At 36.8% G+C, this 22,256-nt stretch overlaps 1 long non-coding RNA gene across 1 annotated transcript; it reads right to left on the bottom strand.

Moving 5' to 3' along the window:
* Positions 1-16,602: 16,602 nt before the first annotated feature.
* LOC140160339 (uncharacterized) lies at positions 16,603-21,633 on the bottom strand. Its single transcript, XR_011859961.1, has 6 exons — positions 20,575-21,633; positions 20,099-20,178; positions 19,527-19,826; positions 19,205-19,284; positions 18,365-18,431; positions 16,603-17,668 (listed from the first exon to the last, which is right to left on the bottom strand). It is a non-coding gene; the product is annotated as an uncharacterized lncRNA (long non-coding RNA).
* Positions 21,634-22,256: the final 623 nt, after the last annotated feature.

Below are 22,256 nucleotides of genomic sequence, written 5' to 3' on the forward strand. Positions count from 1 at the left end.
TCTAAAATATCCAAATTATCCCAATTAGGCCTAATAATAATTAATATCCTAATGATGTACAATATAGTCTTAATAATATCCCAATTATCTAAAATATCCAAATAATTATCCTTAATAATATCCTAATTATCTAACATATCCTAATTATCCTAATTAGCCTTGATAATATCCAAATTATCTAAAATATCCAAAATATCTGAAATATCCAAATTATCCTAATTAGCCATAGGGTAGCTGCAGGTAATATGGGACAGCAGGTAATATGGGACACCTGTTTTCATTTTAACAAGAAGTAGCTTAGAGAAGGTGCACACTTTAAGTTGATTTGTTAAGTGTTTAGAGACATCAATTGTGCTTCTAGAAATGCAGTTTTGGAGTCTGTGTATCAAACTCTTGGAAATCAATGCCCAAAAGAGTGAAATTGCCCAAAAATTTACGTCGTTTTTTTGGCCTGATATAAAATCAATGACGCCACATTTTATGATTTTTATGATCTTTAGGTGATGGGTTAAGCTTATCAGCAGGTAAAATTCCACTGAAAAGTGGCACTTTCCATTTATAAATGATTATTTTCTCTGATTTTCAACTGAATGGGTGCAGGTAATATGGGACACATAGGAAATTGTGTGCATTGTCAATGCGAAAAGCAAAACTATTTAGAAAATTGAATTTTTTTGTTGTTGTTGAAATTTGCATTTAACATTCAAAATCATGTAACAAAAATGTTTTTAGAACAAAAGAGTGATTTTCTGAACATTTTGATTTTCACCATAGAGATAACACAGTGTCCCATATTACCTGCACATGCAGGTAATATGAGACACTTGAGGATGACGTCATTTTGACGTCATAGCGTCCAAACAAACATAAAAACAAGATAACATTGCCTGTTTTATTAATCTTAAAGGACAGGTTGTTCATCATAACAATCTCTTTTGGGCATATCTTCTATAGTTTTTATGCACATAAGCTAAACGTCCTTAATGGTCCCATATTACCTGCAGGTACCCTAATAATATCCTAATTATCTAAAATATTCAAATTATCCCAATTAGGCCTAATAATAATTAATATCCTAATGATGTACAATATAGCCTTAATAATATCCCAATTATCTAAAATATCCAAATAATTATCCTTAATAATATCCTAATTATCTAACATATCCTAATTAGCCTGGATAATATCCAAATGATCTAAAATATCCAAATATCTGAAATATCCTGAAATTATCCTAATTAGGCCTAATAATATCCAAATGATGTAAGATATCAAAATTATCCTAATTAGCGAATTATCCTAATTATCTAAAGTATCCAAATTATCCATAATAAAATCCTAATTATCTAAAATATCCAAATATCTGAAATATCCAAATTATCCTAATTAGGCCTAATAATATCCGAATGATTTACAATATCTAAATTATCCTAACTAGCCTTGATAACATCCAAATTATCTAAAATAGCCAAATATCTGAAATATCCAAATTATCTTCATTAGGCCTAATAATATCCAAATGATATAAATGATATAAAATATCAAAATTATCATAATTAGCCTTAATAATATTATCATAATTATCCAAATTATCCTTGATTATCCTTGATAATATCCAAATTATTTATTTAAAGGAGTATTTCGTGATCCTAGCATCCTCTTTTTATGGCATTTTTCAGTAGATATCCACGAAAAAAGCTTATTCCCAAAATTTCAGTTGATTCCGATTTTGCGTTTGCGAGTTATGCATGATTATGTGTATTACACTGCTCCATAGACAATGTGTTGTAATTTCGTTCTGGTGCACCAGAACGAAATTAAAATTTCGCGATATCTTTGCCAAACTACGGAAGCATATTAGTGCAAAAAAAAAAAAATAGAAACATTATTGCGAATATTCACAATATTATTGCGAATATTCGCAATATTATTGCGAATATTCGCAATAATTATTGCGAATATTCGCAATAATCACACCACCAGTTTGATTATGTAGGCCTACTTATTAATGCACTCGGTGTTTCATGCTTCGGCGTCACGGTTCTATATACTCACACTTTATTACCTACTGAAGATAGTTTTATACTTGCATGTTGCAATCTACTGAAGATACTTTTATTCTCAAACCCTGATATCTACTCTAGATATGTCATCTACATCAGATTCTTTAATACGCATACCCTGTCATCTACTTTAGCTCGTTTTACACTCGCAATATTATTGCGAATATTCGCAATAATTATTGCGAATATTCGCAATAATCACACCACCAGTTTGATTATGTAGGCCTACTTATTAATGCACTCGGTGTTTCATGCTTCGGCGTCACGGTTCTATATACTCACACTTTATTACCTACTGAAGATAGTTTTATACTTGCATGTTGCAATCTACTGAAGATACTTTTATTCTCAAACCCTGATATCTACTCTAGATATGTCATCTACATCAGATTCTTTAATACGCATACCCTGTCATCTACTTTAGCTCGTTTTACACTCATACCCTGCTATCTACTGAAGATACATTTATACTCAAACTTTGCTATCTACTCTAGATAGTTTTATAATTACGCCCTCTAATCTACTGAAGATACTTTTATACTCACAGCCTACTACTGAAGATACTTTTATTCTCAAACTCTAATATCTACTATAAATACTCACACCCCGATTTTTACTTCTTGGGAGTTTTATTCACCCTTTGAAATCTACTTTAGAACGTTTTGTACTCACACCCTGCTATCTACTCTACATATTTTTATACTCATGCTTTGCTGTCTACTGTAGATATATTTACACGGACACCTTGTCATCTACTTAAGATTCTTTTATACGCACACCCTGCCATCTACTTTAGCTCGTTTTACACTCATACCCTGCTATCTTCTGAATATACTTTTATACTCACACTTTGCTATCTACTCTAGATAGTTTTATAATCACACCTACTATCTACTGAAGATACTTTTATTCCCATACACTGATATCTGCTATATATAGGCCTACTGTCATACTCATAACCTGATATCTACTGTTGATAGTTTTATTCACACTTTGCTATCTACTTTAGAAAGGTTTTTACTCACACACTATCTACTCTAGATAGTTTTATGTTCACACTTTGCACCAGCTACCTACTCTCGATAAAGTGGGTAATGGTGAATCCAACGGACGAGGACACAAAATACATCAAGGATCAATAAATGATACAAGAGGATACCTTGAATATAAACAACAGAAAGGAAAACGAGCAAGGTACACCAACTTGATGTGGGGAAACAAGTAAAATACTTCCTATGCCTACATTTGCTGGTTTTGCCCCCCCCCTGCATATTGTCTAGTCTGTATTTTACTTGTTTCCCCACATCAAGTTGGTGTACCTTGCTCGTTTTCCTTTCTACTCTCGATAGTTTTATATTCGCAATAATTATTGCGAATATTCGCAATAATGTTTCTAATTTTTTTTTTTTTTTTTTTGGCACTAATATGCTTCCGTACCAAACGAATTAATCTGCAAGAAATATTTTGTACATAAACATTATGTAGCCAGAGGTTTCCATTGATATAAAAATCTCAACTTTTTTTGAGAAAAGTAGGGGGATGATGCTGTGGATCACGAAATGCCCTTTTAATATTTAATATAGGTTTTCCTGGCCAATTTTGCAACTTGTGCGTTCGATTTAATAAAAGTGTCATTCGTTTTCGCGCAAGATTGAATGATTGCAACGAATCCCGATTTCTTTTTCGCATTATGAGCAATCGATTTCATTTTAGTTCAATCAAATTAATGTATGATCAGAACAATTCATTATTATGAATTCAATTTCGTTCTCGAATGTTTCAATTTCACCATTAGACGTCTAATTTAAAGGAATAGGCAATCAATTTCGCAAAAGATGTACGGGGGACTGCGAAACGTGGTTAATCCTATTTTCAATTTTATGCGGATTTTCAAGTATACTGACATAGGCCTATACGTCTACGTTGCAGCAGAAAAAAAAATGAGTAGCCCTATGTAACACAGAATAAACACACACGTGTTTTAATGGGTAATGCTTGTAATGAGAAGTATACTTTAGGTACAGTGTTCATTAAAGCACATTAATGCTTGCAAATACGAATACGAATGTAACATGTTAATATATATTGTTTTTAACACACGAACACATTAAAATATGTTTAAAACGTCGCTTAACACGTTCGGGTGTTGGCAATATTAACACTTTAACATGTCAGTTATTCCAGTGGCGTAGCGTCATAGGGGCACGGGGGTGGGGGCACGTGCCCCCAATCGATCTGAAATTTTAAAAAATCCCACAGGAAAATGGCTGAAAAGCGGCTTGTGCCCCCAATCAGACCCGGTGCCCCTCAATCATGGTCGGTGCCCCCCCATAAAAATTAATAAAATGTTATACTATAGGCCTATAGTTCAGATTTTCACACAATGAAATGGACACGATTGGGGTCTAATTAAACAGGTTGTGATGTTGAAGGATGTGTTTATAAGTCGACTGCAAAATATGCTTATTTAATTTCTAGATGTTGTTTTGACTGTGTTCATTCAGTTTTTATTCTTATACGATAGATAAAGGTTATATTATACCGGCTGAGTCAAAAAGAAGTAAACTCATGTTTGAGGGGCTGTAACTCGAGATCTGTAAAGAATCTGCTAAAGATAAAAATACCACTGGAAAGAGCAAATTCTACACCTCTAAATAAAAAAAGAATTATTGCAATTTCTTACAGCAAATTTAAGTTATACTCATTTGAATACAACCACCCATTTTGTAGCTGCACACGGTTTCACTTCCCAAGTAGGGGCCTACCTTAATATATTGATTGGTAAGGCGCTATATTCAAATGCTTTTTAAGTTATTGGTGTGGTTTCGATCAATAATTCCTACATGTTAAAGAGCTCTTTTCAATATGAATTTTACCTCGTTGCACTACATTATAATAAAACGGGCCAAATGACAACACTGCACCACAATTTACCGCACGGGAGCACACGTTTCTGTCGACGAAGTATCATGAAGCTAAGAGTCCCACTGAAGTTCCGCGTCTTTTTCGTCTCCAATTTCCTACAGCTAACCGGGTTTCATGTAAGGGAGCAGTATATAAGAATGTGAACAAGCTCAATATGTATGGGACACTAAGGAACAGACAGCTGGAAGCTTCAGGCAGACCACGAACTGCTAGATCACAAGTGAACATAGCTAGAGTTAGACATGCGTTACAGCAAGACCAAAGATCAGCTCAATCCTTTACCTAACATTCCCCAATCAAGCTTCTGCCAGATCGTTCGTAAAGACTTGAATTGGTATCCATACAAACTATAGTACCGTCATGGACTTTGTTGAATATTAATTAAAAGAAAAAGTTGTCTTTACAACAATAAATCCTGTTAGCACTTTGCTGATTCGTCGAAATTGAAATGGATGAAAATCAATCGGCCGTGTGCAGCTACAAAATGGGTGGTTGTATTCAAATGAGTATAACTTTAGTTTGCTGTGAGCAATTGCAATAATTCTTTTTTTTATTTAGACGTGTAGAATTTGCTCTTTCCAGTGGTATTTTTATTTTTAGCAGATTCCTTGCAGATCTCGAGTTACAGCCCCTCAAACATGAGTTTACTTCTTTTTGACTCAGCCTGTACAATTAAAAATACGAAGATTTAAAAAAGATCTATCGTAAGAAAAAGAAGCATTATCTTAAAGGAAAAGTTTCATTATATTTTTATATATGATTAACTAGACTGAGCTTGATTGAACTATGGGACATACATCACTTTATGGTTTCTGAACTAAACCGGGAAAATGCTTTTAAATATTATAATTAGTTATAATTCTTTTTCTGTTTTACTAGGCCTATGCATACGGCAATTTTAAACATTACTTAAAAATATGTTTTCCCTTCACATTTAATATAGCAACATGCTTGTTTGAACAATGTTGACGATACATGTATCTAATATTCAATATAAACACGATAAATAGCATTTTTATATTTGAACCATTGTAAAATATTTAATAACTTTTGGATTTGATTTTGCACTTTGCGAATTCGATTGAACATTTTTCCATTTTTGTTTCCGCATAATGAATTTGTATTTCCAAATAGGCTCTGAATTCAAGGCCACGTGAATTTGGCTGCACAATTTGCGAAATTTGCTGCACAATGTGCGAAATTGGGTGCACTATTTAGAATTTTGAATGCGTATTAAATGAAATAGATTGCACATTTGCTAAATTGAAATCGAGACCAATTTCGCGCGAAAAGGAATGACACTTATACTAAACTGAACGACCAAAGTTTGAAATTGGACGGGAAAACCTATATTTAAAATATTCAAATATCCAAATATCTGAATTATCCTAATAATAGGGCCTATCCAAATAGGGCCTATCCAAATGATCTAAAACATCCAAATTAACCTAATTAGCCTTAAGTTATCTAAAATATCCAAATATCCTTTTCTAATTAGGCCTAATAATATCCAAATGATCTAAAATATACAAATTATCCTAATTATCTAAAATATCCAAATTATCTAAAATATCTGAAATATAACCATAATAATAATAATAATTATTATTATTATTATTATTATTATTATCTAAAATATCCAAATAGCTGAAATATCCAAATTGTCCCACTTAGGCCTAATAATATCTGAATGATGTAAAATATCCAATTTACCCTTAATAATATCCTAATTATCAAAAATATCCAAATATCCTAATTAGCCTTAATAATATCCTAATTATCTAAAATATGCAAATTATCATAATTAGCCATAGTAATATCCAAATTATCTATAAAATATCCAAATATTTGAAATATCCATATTAGCCTAATACTTTCCAAATGATGTAAGATATATCCTAATTAGCCTTAATAACATTCTTATATCCAAATTATCCTAATTAGCCATAATATCCAAATTATCAAAAATATATAAAATATCCAAATATCTAAAATATCCAAAATATCCTAATTAGCCATAATAATTTCCAAATTATCTAAAATATCCTAATATATGAAATATAGAAATATCCATAATAGCATTGATAATATCTAAAATATCCAAATATCTAAAATATGAATAGGTGCAACTATTGTCCAAATTATCCATAATATCCTTTATCTTAAATATCTGAATAGCTAATTGGATATTTGTCAGGATAATTTACTTTAGATAGTTACAATCCCGCACCTTAATGTATTATCATTTTATATTTTAAAAAAATGAAACCTCGCTACTCTAAATCCTATATTTAGTTCCAACCGGCAATAGAAGTATTATTTAAATATTTGGCCAATTTTTCGAAATAATTGCCAAAACGTGCATTTTTAGTGTTTGTCTTATGCTGTAACAATCAAGCCCAAAGACTTGTACCAAGACTATTTTCAGGTTATGCATTCCAATTTTTAGAAAACACATTTTCTAATATCTTCAAATTAAAAAAAAAAAGGTTTGTCCCAAACCTCGCCAACTCTGAAATGCGGTGGTTTTTTTTCCAAAGATTTTTCCAAACCCTAATCTACTTTATGAAGTGTTGTATGCATCATCTCATTGTTTCAACTTGATGACTCAGCAGCACAAAGACATATCTCCATTAGCTACTGTGTGTATGATTGCCTGTGATATATGCAAGAGTTTGCTCAATGCACAATACATGCATCATCTCATTGTTTCAATTTGACCACTCAGCAGCACAAAGACATATCTCCATTAGCTACTGTGTGTATGATTGCCTGTGATATATGCAAGAGTTTGCTAAAAGTGATGCTGCTATTGAAGAGCAGGGGTCTAAAATAGACTACTCCGTAGTCCACTTGCCCATTGTCATGATTGTGCATACTCTGGATACTCTGGCTCATTTCCCCTCAAATTGCAAATTTGTCTTTCATTGCCAGAAACTAGTAAAGTATTAAGATTTAGGTGTTTCATTTAGCAAAATTAGTGTGTATTTTTCTGGAATCAGAAGTAGAACTTCAGTTGGATGAATAATATATTGTGCTATAATATATTGTGCTAAATTGAGCAGTTTTTATTTTTAAAAAAACCTTTCATTTTTCATGTATATATCATAAAAGCCTACCGAGTGAGTTTTCCTTTAACATTATTGAGACAATTCGCAAAGACTAATATCTATGCAACTTTTATGGGCGTCTTTCAAATCTTGTTTTTCGAATTAAATGCGTTATCGTTGCATTCATAAAACTTTCACATAAAACAGTTTACCTCCGTATTTTTAGGTGCAGATCACCCTGTATTTGACAATGAGACGTGACAAAAGGAGCGATATACAACATGATTTATCTCCGACTGTTTAATAATAATAATAATAATAACCCATAACAATAATAATAACAATAATAATAATAATAACACCAAAGATAATAATAATAATACTAATAGGCCTATATAAATAATAATGTAATAAAAATAATTATGAGCCCTGGAAAGGGTAAAATTGGGGAGGGGAGAATATTTTGGCAAGCAAAAGGAGTGGCAATTTTGGGCATTTAAATGCACAATTTCCTGCTCGCTACACTTGTATTACATTAAAAATTGGGCATGTGCATGGGGGGGGGCAAAGAATGTTTGGCAGGCATGTGGGGTAACCAATTTTGGCAAGCAATTGTAAGCACACCATTTGGAAATTTTACTTTGGGGAAAGCTCATAATTATTGGACAGCCCTAATAAGGCCAAAAAAAAAGGTTTGTCTCAAAGCTTGCGCGCACGTTTGTAACATCGCACGATTTGACAAAAAAGAAATGCTGACATTTTTTTTATTTCAAAATTATTTTTTTATTGTTTCCAGAAAAAATCGGCGCAAATCAGGCTTTTTTCTCAAAATACCATGAAAAAAGTCGGGAATAAAAAATAAAAAAAATAAAAAATCGCATTTCGCATTTGTTTTTAAATTTCTCGTGAGCTTTGAGACAAACCTTTTTTTTTTGGCCTAATAATAACCAATATTCTCACAATACCTGGACATATATAATATTTTTTATCCATGTATACACATCACATCACTTTTATTCCAAAAATCACATCCCTTTTGATCTAACACATACCTTCTAACATCATGGTCGGTGTTGTATTATGAACTCTTATTCTTCATGAAAATAGTCTTCTTTGGTCTAATGAACCAGATTAGTGTCACACACAATATGTATGTGATCTTGATTCGGATGAGTTTTTAGCAAAACTGTTTTTCTCACAATACATAATTTTGATGTTGTTGTATGTATATGTGACAAGCACATCACAAGGTTGCCTGTAACACGATGGTTTTTGAACCCCCAAAATCCCATCCCTTTTCGATAAATTCCAAAAATAACATCCTTTTTAATCTACATGGTTGAGCACATACACTCTGATATCACATTTATAAAAAGAGAATCATAACCAGAACAAAAACCAACCTATGAGAATGCACCTCAGCCAAAAAGGGGAGGAAAGAGAATCCTAAACCAGAACAAGACAAACCTATGAGAATGCATCTCAGCAAAAAAAGGGAAGCAAAAAGGAAAGCACAGAACAGAATGTGATAATCAGAATGCATTTACTCTATCATGAAAAATAATATATGAAAAATATCATGTAAAAACATCTTATATTATGGTTTTAGACTATGCCGAAGGAGAAACAGTCAGCTGCAAATTCACCTAAAAATCATGATAACATACCTACATAACATGATAACATACCACACAGTAAATTATAACCATCATAAGCCAGTGGCAACACCAGGAGTTTTTTGTGGGGTTAAGCACATGGGGGGGGGGGGGACAAAGTGAATTTCAGGGGGAAAATCCAACTTTGCTCAATCTTGTAATTTTGCATCTTTACTAGGGGGCGGGGAGTTCTTAGGGAGGGGGGCATTTGGTCCCCCATGGTGCCACCACTGGCCAAAATTATCAAAACAATTATCTGTTATTACTAAGTAATCTCATCTCTAATCTCACATCGCTTTGTGGAGGTCAAATTACTATACAGATCCAAGCATTTTTTTTACAACAAATGACAAAATTCAAATGCATACAGTGTTTCTGTTTTAAATGGAGATCATACAAATTATAATTGGTGACATTAAATTAAATAAGTACTTTGTTTATCTCTTTGAACCAAAAATAAAATGGCTTTACACATAATAAACTTAACATCATTTTAATCTTCAACTCAAGTATAAAGGAGATATTTGGATTAGGCCAAACAGAAAAAAAGGTTCGTCTCAAAGCTCATGAGTGGATTGAGAACAAATGCAAAATATGATTTTTTTATATTCCAGAATTGGTATTTTTATGGTATTTTGAGAAAAAAAGATTTTCGCCGAATTTTTCCGGGAAAAAAATTGCGCGCTTTGAGACAAACCTTTTCAGAAAAGTATTTGCGAATAAAGAACTTTATTATGCTTTGTAATCTACATGTTATATCAAAAAATAATAAAACATCTCAACTCAGCCCTGAATATATACATACATACACACACACCTACCTACATACATACATACATGTGCTCTCTGTAAAACCCTTTTCTGGGGGTCCAACAGGAACAAACCAAAATGACCTGATGTCACTGACATGATATATATTGTACTCTATCATGATTCACAAAACTGCTTTTCTCACAATACTTGGACATATTAATTTTGATTTAGTTGTGTACATCGCAAGGTTGCATGCATGTACCACACTCCCAAATATCACCCCTTTTTGATTAATTCCAAAAAGCACATCCCCTTTTGATCTATATGATCGAGCGCATACACTCCAATATCACGTTTGTTATAAGGAAAAGGGAATCCTAACCAGACCAAGACTAGAGTAGAAGAGCCAAAAGGGAAAGAAAATCCAAACCAGAACAAGAGGGGAACAAGACAAATCTAGAATAATACACCTCAGCCAAAGATGATGGAAAGATGGAAAACGCAGAAAACGTGATATTAGAATGCATTTACTAGACCATGAAAATATGCCAAAATGTTTTTAAATATGCCAAAAATAAAAACTCCTTTTCGTGGTTTTGGACCATGCCCAAGGAGAATCAGTCATCAGCTGTAAAGTCACCTGTAATCATGATAACAAATCATGTAAACTGTATATTGCATTCTTATTTAATTAGGGGCTGTCATTTTCTTCGAAAGGGGGGGGGGTCAAGAATAAACTGGGGGTCATAGAATTTTTAGCCCAAATATAGGGTGGTTATAGAAGGGCTGCGCACACGCATCATATGACAAAATTTTGCGCGCTCCACGTGCCTTTTTACACACACAATCAAATTTTAATACACTCCGCACATTTTCTTTGCTCTAAAGTTTTGGTGCACTACTCGCCTTTGTTCCCGGCAATGAATAATTTAATTTGTCTTGATTCTGTGTAGGCGGAAGGGGGGTCATAAAAATTTTTGACCCAAGACAGGGGGGTCGTAACATTTTTTTTGTCAGCGATACGGGGGTCATAAAATTATAATTTACTGCGGTCACCGACATTTATATTCATGACCCCCCCCCTGCTATAGAAAATGACATCCCCCTTACAAAGATTTCTAAATGATTTGCCAATTTTAAACTTTACTGAATGGAGTGAATGGCACCTGTGGGGGCAAACGCACCCCAAGTTAGCTATACCGCCAACCCCGGTGACATCACAAGGATTCCTACATAAATCACTAATTTTATGCTTTACTGAATGGAGTGAATGACACCTGTGGGGGCAAACGCACCCCAAGTTAGCTATGCCGCCAACCCCGGTGACATCACAAGGATTCCTAACTAAATTACTAATTTTTTGCTTTACTGAATGACACCTGTGAGGGCAAACGCACCCCAAGTTAGCTATGCCGCCAACCCCGGTGACTAATTACTAATTTTATGCTTTACTGAATGACACCTGTGGGGGCAAACGCACCCCAAGTTAGCTATGCCGCAAACCCCGGTGACATCACAAGCATTCCTACATAAATCACTAACTTTATGCTTTACTGAATGACACCTGTGGGGCAAACGCACCCCAAGTTAGCTATGCCGCCAACCCCGGTGACTAATTTTTGCAATTACTGAATGACATCTGTGGGGCAAACGCACCCCAAGTTAGCTATGCCGCCAACCCCGGTGACATCACAAGGATTCCTAAATAACCCACCAAGTTTATGCTGTACTGCATGACACCGGGGGAGGCAAACGCACCCCAAGTTAGCTATCCCGCCAACCCCGGTGACATCACAAGGATTCCTAAATAAATCACTAATTTTATGCTTTACTGAATGGGGTGAATGACACCTGTGGGGGCAAACGCACCCCAAGTTAGCTATCCCGCCAACCCCGGTGACATCACAAGGATTCCTAAATAAATCACTAATTTTATGCTTTACTGAATGGCGTGAATGACACCTGTGGGGGCAAACGCACCCAACTTAGCTATACCGCCAACCCCGGTGACGTCACAAGGATTCCTAAGTTACTGTATGGCGTGAATGACACCTGTGAGGGCAAACGCACCCCAAGTTAGCTATGCCGCCAACCCCGGTGACATCACTAGGATTCCTAAATAAATAACTAATTTTATGCTTTACTGAATGGGGTGAATGACACCTGTGGGGGCAAACGCACCCCAAGTTAGCTATGCCGCCAACCCCGGTGACATCACAAGGATTCCTAAATAAATTACTAATTTTATGCTTTACTGAATGGAGTGAATGAAAAAGTGAGGGCAAACGCACCCCAAGTTAGCTATGCCGCCAACCCCGGTGACATCACTAGGATTCCTAAATAAATAACTAATTTTATGCTTTACTGAATGGGGTGAATGACACCTGTGGGGGGAAAACGCACCCCAAGTTAGCTATGCCGCCAACCCTGGTGACATCACAAGGATTCCTAAATAAATTACTAATTTTATGCTTTACTGAATGGGGTGAATGACACCTGTGGGGGCAGGCAAACGCACCCCAAGTTAGCTATGCCGCCAACCCTGGTGACATCACAAGGATTCCTACATAAATCACTAACTTTATGCTTTACTGAATGACACCTGTGGGGGCAAACGCACCCCAAGTTAGCTATGCCGCCAACCCCGGTGACTAATTTTTTGCAATTACTGAATGACATCTGTGGGGGCAAACGCACCCCAAGTTAGCTATGCCGCCAACCCCGGTGACTAATTTTTTGCAATTACTGAATGACACCTGTGGGGGCAAACGCACCCCAAGTTAGCTATGCCGCCAACCCCGGTGACATCACAAGGATTCCTAAATAAATTACTAATTTTATGCTTTACTGAATGACACCTGTGGGGGCAAACGCACCCCAAGTTAGCTATGCCGCCAACCCCGGTGACATCACAAGGATTCCTACATAAATCACAAATTTTATGCTTTACTGAATGACACCTGTGGGGGCAAACGCACCCCAAGTTAGCTATGCCGCCAACCCCGGTGACATCACTAGGATTCCTAAATAAATTACTAATTTTATGCTTTACTGAATGGGGTGAATGACACCTGTGGGGGCAAACGCACCCCAAGTCAGCTATGCCGCCAACCCCGGTGACATCACAAGGATTCCTAAATAAATTACTAATTTTATGCTTTACTGAATGACACCTGTGGGGCAAACGCACCCCAAGTTAGCTATGCCGCCAACCCCGGTGACATCACTAGGATTCCTAAATAAATTACTAATTTTATGCTTTACTGAATGACACCTGTGGGGCAAACGCACCCCAAGTTAGCTATGCCGCCAACCCCGGTGACATCACAAGGATTCCTAAATAAATTACTAATTTTATGCTTTACTGAATGACACCTGTGGGGCAAACGCACCCCAAGTTAGCTATGCCGCCAACCCCGGTGACATCACTAGGATTCCTAAATAAATTACTAATTTTATGCTTTACTGAATGGGGTGAATGACACCTGTGGGGGCAAACGCACCCCAAGTTAGCTATGCCGCCAACCCCGGTGACATCACAAGGATTCCTAAATAAATTACTAATTTTATGCTTTACTAAATGACACCTGTGGGGGCAAACGCACCCCAAGTTAGCTATGCCGCCAACCCCGGTGACATCACTAGGATTCCTAAATAAATAACTAATTTTATGCTTTACTGAATGGGGAGAATGACACCTGTGGGGGGCAAACGCACCCCAAGTTAGCTATGCCGCCAACCCCGGTGACATCACAAGGATTCCTAAATAAATTACTAATTTTATGCTTTACTGAATGGAGTGAATGACACCTGTGGGGCAAACGCACCCCAAGTTAGCTATGCCGCCAACCCCGGTGACATCACTAGGATTCCTAAATAAATAACTAATTTTATGCTTTACTGAATGGGGTGAATGACACCTGTGGGGGCAGGCAAACGCACCCCAAGTTAGCTATGCCGCCAACCCTGGTGACATCACAAGGATTCCTAAATAAATTACTAATTTTATGCTTTACTGAATGGGGTGAATGACACCTGTGGGGGAAAACGCACCCCAAGTTAGCTATGCCGCCAACCCCGGTGACATCACAAGGATTCCTAAATAAATTACTAATTTTATGCTTTACTGAATGACACCTGTGGGGGAAAACGCACCCCAAGTTAGCTATGCCGCCAACCCCGGTGACATCACAAGGATTCCTACATAAATCACTAATTTTATGCTTTACTGAATGACACCTGTGGGGCAAACGCACCCCAAGTTAGCTATGCCGCCAACCCCGGTGACATCACTAGGATTCCTAAATAAATTACTAATTTTATGCTTTACTGAATGGGGTGAATGACACCTGTGGGGGCAAACGCACCCCAAGTTAGCTATGCCGCCAACCCCGGTGACATCACAAGGATTCCTAAATAAATTACTAATTTTATGCTTTACTGAATGGAGTGAATGACACCTGTGGGGGCAAACGCACCCCAAGTTAGCTATGCCGCCAACCCCGGTGACATCACAAGGATTCCTAAATAAATTACTAATTTTATGCTTTACTGAATGACACCTGTGGGGCAAACGCACCCCAAGTTAGCTATGCCGCCAACCCCGGTGACATCACAAGGATTCCTACATAAATCACTAATTTTATGCTTTACTGAATGACACCTGTGGGGCAAACGCACCCCAAGTTAGCTATGCCGCCAACCCGGTTTAATCACTAGGATTCCTAAATAAATTACTAATTTTATGCTTTACTGAATGGGGTGAATGACACCTGTGGGGGCAAACGCACCCCAAGTTAGCTATGCCGCCAACCCCGGTGACATCACAAGGATTCCTAAATAAATTACTAATTTTATGCTTTACTGAATGGAGTGGGGGGGGGGGGGGGGGGCAAACGCACCCCAAGTTAGCTATGCCGCCAACCCCGGTGACATCACAAGGATTCCTAAATAAATTACTAATTTTATGCTTTACTGAATGACACCTGTGGGGAAAACGCACCCCAAGTTAGCTATGCCGCCAACCCCGGTGACATCACAAGGATTCCTACATAAATCACTAATTTTATGCTTTACAGAGTGAGACCGGTGGGGGGAGAAGCAGTGCAAATTAGGGAGGCCGCCGACTCCGGAGACATCACTAGGATTCCTAAATAAATTACTAATTTTATGCTTTACTGAATGGGGTGAATGACACCTGTGAGGCAAACGCACCCCAAGTTAGCTATGCCGCCAACCCCGGTGACATCACAAGGATTCCTAAATAAATTACTAATTTTTGCTTTACTGAATGACACCTGTGGGGGCAAACGCACCCCAAGTTAGCTATGCCGCCAATCCCGGTGACACCACAAGGATTCCTACATACATCACTAATTTTATGCTTTACTGAATGACACCTGTGGGGCAAACGCACCCCAAGTTAGCTATGCCGCCAACCCCGGTGACTAATTTTTTTTGCAATTACTGAATGACACCTGTGAGGCAAACGCACCCCAAGTTAGCTATGCCGCCAACCCCGGTGACATCACAAGGATTCCTAAATAAATTACTAATTTTATGCTTTACTGAATGACACCTGTGGGAGCAAACGCACCCAACTTAGCTATACACCAATCCGAGAAGCGTTTACTGTATTTGGCCCTCTATCGACGGAAACACAGATGTACCAGAGCGGGAGATTTAATTCGTAAGTCAATACTCATGATTGTGTATGAATATCACTGTTGTGTACAATTCCCGGTTACAATTCTGTATAGCACACAATAAATAATGGGTGGAACCCCCGACCTCGGGACACCGCAGTTTTACATCGGGGACACCGCAGTAATGGCGAAGTCGGATAGGTGTATACCGCCAACCCCTGTGACGTCACAAGGATTCTTAAGTTACTGAATGGCGTGAATGACACCTGTGGGGGCAAACGCACCCCAAGTTAGCTATGCCACCAACCCCGGTGACATCACTAGGATTCCTAAATAAATTACTAATTTTATGCTTTACTGAATGACACCTGTGGGGGCAAATGCACCCCAAGTTAGCTATGCCGCCAACCCCGGTGACATCACAAGGATTCCTAAATAAATTACTAATTTTATGCTTTACTGAATGACACCTGTGGGTGCAAACTCACCCCAAGTTAGCTATGCCGCCAACCCCGGTGACATCACAAGGATTCCTGCATAAATCACTAATTTTATGCTTTACTGAATGACACCTGTGGGGGAAAACGCACCCCAAGTTAGCTATGACGCCAACCCCGGTGACATCACTAGGATTCCTAAATAAATTACTAATTTTATGCTTTACTGAATGGAGCGAATGACACCTGTGGGGGCAAACGCACCCCAAGTTAGCTATGCCGCCAACCCCAGTGACATCACAAGGATTCCTAAATAAATTACTAATTGTATGCTTTACTGAATGGAGTGAATGACACCTGTGGGGGCAATCGCACCCCAAGTTAGCTATATATATCTCTTAGTAATTTATGTAGGAATCCTAGTGATGTCACCGGGGTTGGCGGCATCTCTAGATATATATCTCCCACCCTGGTGACATTATAAGATTTCTTAAATAAATTTGTATGCTTGAGTTGAGTATAATCCACACTAATCCAGAATTGGCACCTTATCTACCTATTTACACTGGGATACATGTTTCATTAACTTTTTATTATTTATGATTTCTATATTATAAGCCCCCATGTCACTTAGGAAAACGCGGTAAATCACACATTATTTGCAGAATCTCTCCTCTTTTCCCACCATTTTCAAGATTTTAAGCTTATCTGCCAGATTTTGTAGTCATCTTTGGCGATTTTAGCTTTTTTGAGCGATTTCGCTCATTTTACCGTGTTTTACGAAGTGACATGGGGCCTATTATAAGCATAAGCAACACTTGCACTAGAACTTGGTATTACTTACAAATTATATTAAGTTAAAACATCATAATCTTTCTTCTTCCATGTAGTCTGCAATGCTGCAAACAAATCCTGCACAATTAATTAAGTTATATTGCTTTAGATGCGTCGCTACTTTTCCTCTAACTGCTTCAATGCGTGTCGAATTGATGATCAGAATTGATCCAATAATGTCAATGCTCTTGGGGGAAACTGTGTTGTTGGTTTAATGGGTAAGTCCGAATGTTGGATGTAGTATATCCTTAGTTTTGAGACAAATCGCATATTCAGATGTCCAAGTAGCATCGCGACACCAAATTTCTGAAACATGAAATTATGAAAGAAATAAAGCAAGTATGAGTGATTAACCTAAAAGTTGCATAATATTAAAAATGCATAATCCACTTTTGAAGTATATGTTTGAAATGATTGTTCTATTTGGATTCATTAATAGCGTTAGAGGACACGTAATTTTGGTAAGTTCAAATTAAGCAAACAAAACATTGACACAAATTTCAAGCAGCTTCAAGTACGCCACCTCATTTTGGTCCAGATTTGACAAGTTAGACAAGATGCAAATTTTTTCTGGGTGGGCATCATATGTGCATGGCTCACTTCTACATGATAGTTCACTTTATCTTGGAATTTGCACTTTTCTATTTTTCATTGTCCCACAAAAGATAAATTAATTAGATATATAATGAGCATATGCAGGATTGGATGTAGGCATCTAACCATTTATTTATAAAAATCTGTTAACTATTTTTTACTGTGCTTAAAAGAAAAAAAGGGCAAAATTGTATTTATTTTTTGCTCTCCACTTTTTCAAACCATCTAAAACAATTTGGGTCTACAATTCTAAACATCCGTCGGTAAAAAATATTTCTGTCGGTACATTTACAAGTTGTGCCCCTGATTGCATACTTGACTCGGACAACATAGTTGAACTAATATGGGTGATTTAAAAATTCGTGAAGAGAGCAAAAATAAAATTAAAATAGAAATTCTGATGCTTACCTTGTATTCATTCATTGATATCGGTGAACACCACATTGTCCTCCATGCTTACTTCACCAATCATGGCCTACAGGAGGGAAAAGTGGGTATTTTAGCTTATTTTTTATTTAAGATTAACGTAATGAATCAGGCTCTACGTTTTGATCTATCATATAGTGGCGTAGCTAGGGGTCAAGGGAGGGTACGTGCCGGGGGTAATTATATTGTGCAAATTTTCTTGCTTTAAGAAATAATGGCGTGCCATTCTCATTCTGTATTCTTGCCCCAGGTGTCACAACCCTTCAATATGCCACTGGGTTGAGCCTATACACATGATAAAAGTAGTTTTTTTGTTAAAGTGTTCTAAAAGTAAACAGGCCCATCTTGGTCATAACCATGATAATAGTACCGAGTCATCCTATTAGCTATATACTTTATTGCAAAATACACATTCTCTGCAACTCGTAATTAGCACATGATTAGTTTGAAATTAGCCTAAATTTATGATTTACAGCTATTTATCACTTTAATGCGACTATTCAGCAATTTGATTGGTTTTGAGAAATTTACCATAATTTTGTGAAAGGCCTCAAAACAGCTCAAACTGTGAGTCGCACATATTGGTGAACTTGTTCAAATCTACCCAAAAAGTAATTTAAAAGTAAATTTCAAACAGGATCCTCTTTTTTTGGGTTGTACATTTTAGATGCAAGCAGATTTTGTTTTGTTTTGTAGTCCTGCTACCCCCTAGAAATAATGGCTACTGGCATGATTTAAAATTGGACAATACAATATTGTACATATCACTGCCATACAATTTACAAACATCACAATATTCTGTTAACAACTTAACATACTTACATGGATCACTCGAAATTGGAAGACGCATCTAAAAATCTTCAATGCCTAAACTAAACCATCTCTACATCAAATCCAGGCATCTGCAAAATACAACAAAAAATAAAAGAGGTTACATTTCTAAATAACAGCATCTCACTTACCCACCAGTCATCAAGCATGCAAAATACAGAGACAACACATTTAATTTACGTTAGTCACAACACCCTCAGCACACAGAACATTCTACATTGTAAGGTATAATATGATGCAAATAACACATTATAATGTTAATAATAATAGTAATTGCAGTGAATGTGCAAACTTAATGACATGTAATACCAACCTGCGTGATAATCACGAGCTAGCTGTTCACCAAATCATTTTTTGGCCATGCTGCAAAGACAAAGCCGGACACAAGTTTTCTCCATATGCTCTAAGTGGACCATCTTGAGCTGAGAGCGAGATATCCTCTCCGAGATATAAAGCTTTGGTATGTACTCTGGGTCGGGCTCTGGGTACAGCATTATGGTGGCTTTGGGTGTCAATCTGTACAGCTCATCACTTTTGATGTTGGGTACTTGTTTAATGCCATGGATGTTACGTAAGCTGTCAAAGGTTCAGTGGTTGGCAAAACCATTACGATCTGAAAGAATAAAATCAACTGTGAGTCGCACATATTGGTTAACTTATTCAAATCTACCCAAAAAAGTAATTTAAAAGTAAATTTCAAACAGGATCCTCTTTTTCGGTTGTACATTTTAGATGTAAGCAGATATTGTTTAAAAGCTTCAAATTTTAAAGTCCTAGCTCCTACTCCCCTGCAGAAATATTGTCTACAGGTATGAGTCAAATTTGGACAATGCAATATTGTATCACTGCCATACAAACATCACATTTTCTGTTAACTGTACTTACATGGATCACTCGAAATTGGAAGACACATCTAAAAATCTTCAATGCCTAAACGAAACCATCTCTACATCAAATCCAGGCATCTGCAAAATACAACAAAAAATAAAAGAGGTTACATTTCTAAATAACAGCATATCACTTACCCACCAGTCATCAAGCATGCAAAATACAGAGACAACACATTTAATTTACGTTAGTCACAACACCCTCAGCACACAAAACATTCTACATTGTAAGGTATAATATGATGCAAATAACACATTATAATAATAATCCATTTTGATAGCATTAGATACAATTTTAGTTTTGCTCATACCAAAAGAAGTTTAAGGCCGGTAGCATTTTCCTTTATCATTATGTCTAACATCTGCTAGGCCGGCAAAGTAATACCTTGTAAATTTGAGCTGACAGCCTCGCCTAATCTAGTAATTGTGGTGAGTATACAACATTAATGACATATAACAGTAATTGATACCAACCTGCAGGATAATCACCAGCTAACTGTTCACCAAATCCTTTTCTAGCCTTGCTGCAAAGACAAAGCCAGACACAAGTTTTCTCCATATGCTTTTCTCCATCTTCTGGTATCTTAAGCTGAGAGCGAGATGTCCTCTCCGAGATAAGCTTTGGTATGTACTCTGGGTACAGCATGTGTTGTCGACCTCTTTTACGGTGGCTTTGGGTGTCAATCTGTACAGCTCATCACTGTTGGGTACTTGCTTAAAGCCATGGATGTTACATAGGCAGTTGGTAAGGAGGCTGTTCAGTGGTTTAGCAAAACCATTTTTAATACGATCTGAAAGAATAAAATCACTTACAAAGAAAAATATGTGTCAGTAAAGTAAATAAAATGCAACGAAACGCGAAAGCATGTCATTCTGAAATACAAAGCATACTAGGAGAAATGTTAATACAATCATGCTATCTATCTCACCATATCTATTTTATACATTTTAGGCTGCCAACAAGCATATTTCATCATTAGCTATGTTATACATAAAAAGCATATATCTAGCTATCTCACCATATCTATTTTATAGTTTATAGGTTACCAACAAGCATATATATATAAAGAGATGAAAACAGGAACACAGTGCTCCAATTGCCAAGCACTAGACTCGCTTTCTGAAGACAAACAAAAGACAATCCAGGCAAGCATAACATGAAGACACCAACCATACTGCTCATCATGTTTGCACTAAATGCTCCTTATGAGTAGGGACTATGTACGGATGCAAAATTTCAAGCCGTGGTACCTCTAAACCTAACCCTAACCCTGGCCTAATTCTAGTTCTAACCCTCCTCTACCTCTAACCCTAGCCCTAACCCCACCTCTAACCATATCCCCTGGCCCTAACCCTATCTCTAACCCTAGCCTAACTAGATACCAGACCATGAACTCCCGATCAATATATAGATCTACTCACTTAAAGTATTTCTTACAATCATGATGAATAGCAAGGATGTTATCTACACATTATCCAGGCTGAAAAGGCTTAGGAAGTCGACATGGAGTGGGCTTCATGCTCAGCAATTCAAGTAAATATCTATGTAATACATTTTAGGTCGCCAACAAGCATATCTCACCATACCTATTTTATACATTTTAGGTCGCCAACAGGCTATCTATATCCCCATATCTATGTTATACATTTTAGGTTGCCAACAAGCATATCTATTTTATACAGTTTAGGTCGCCAACAGGCTACAATTGAGCTAGGGAGGTGGATTGGAGGAAGCTCACATCCTCACTCTGGTAAAGGACCAGCCCCTCACCCTATTTTATACTCTTTAGGTCGCCAACAGGCTATCTATCTCACCATATCTATATTATACTTTAAGTTTTTAGGTTGCCTATATCTATCTTACGATATCTAGTTTATACATACAAAAACATACAGAAAACAAACTACTGACCATCTATTGCCTCCTTTTCTGTCGTAACCCCAATCTCCAGCTCCACAAGTCATCTGAAATACAAAGAAAAGTGCACAAGAGAAATGTTAGTACATATAAAAAAATTCAACCATGCGCTCCCTCTCCCCCCTCCCCAGCCCATGCACTTTGTGAACAAACACAACATTAACGAAACAAACTACACATAACATAAAACAGACAAAGACCCCAAGTGCACAAACAAGACAAGACAGAAAGACAAATA

The sequence above is a fragment of the Amphiura filiformis genome, chromosome 9, assembly GCF_039555335.1.
Source record: "Amphiura filiformis chromosome 9, Afil_fr2py, whole genome shotgun sequence".
NCBI lineage: Eukaryota > Metazoa > Echinodermata > Ophiuroidea > Amphilepidida > Amphiuridae > Amphiura > Amphiura filiformis.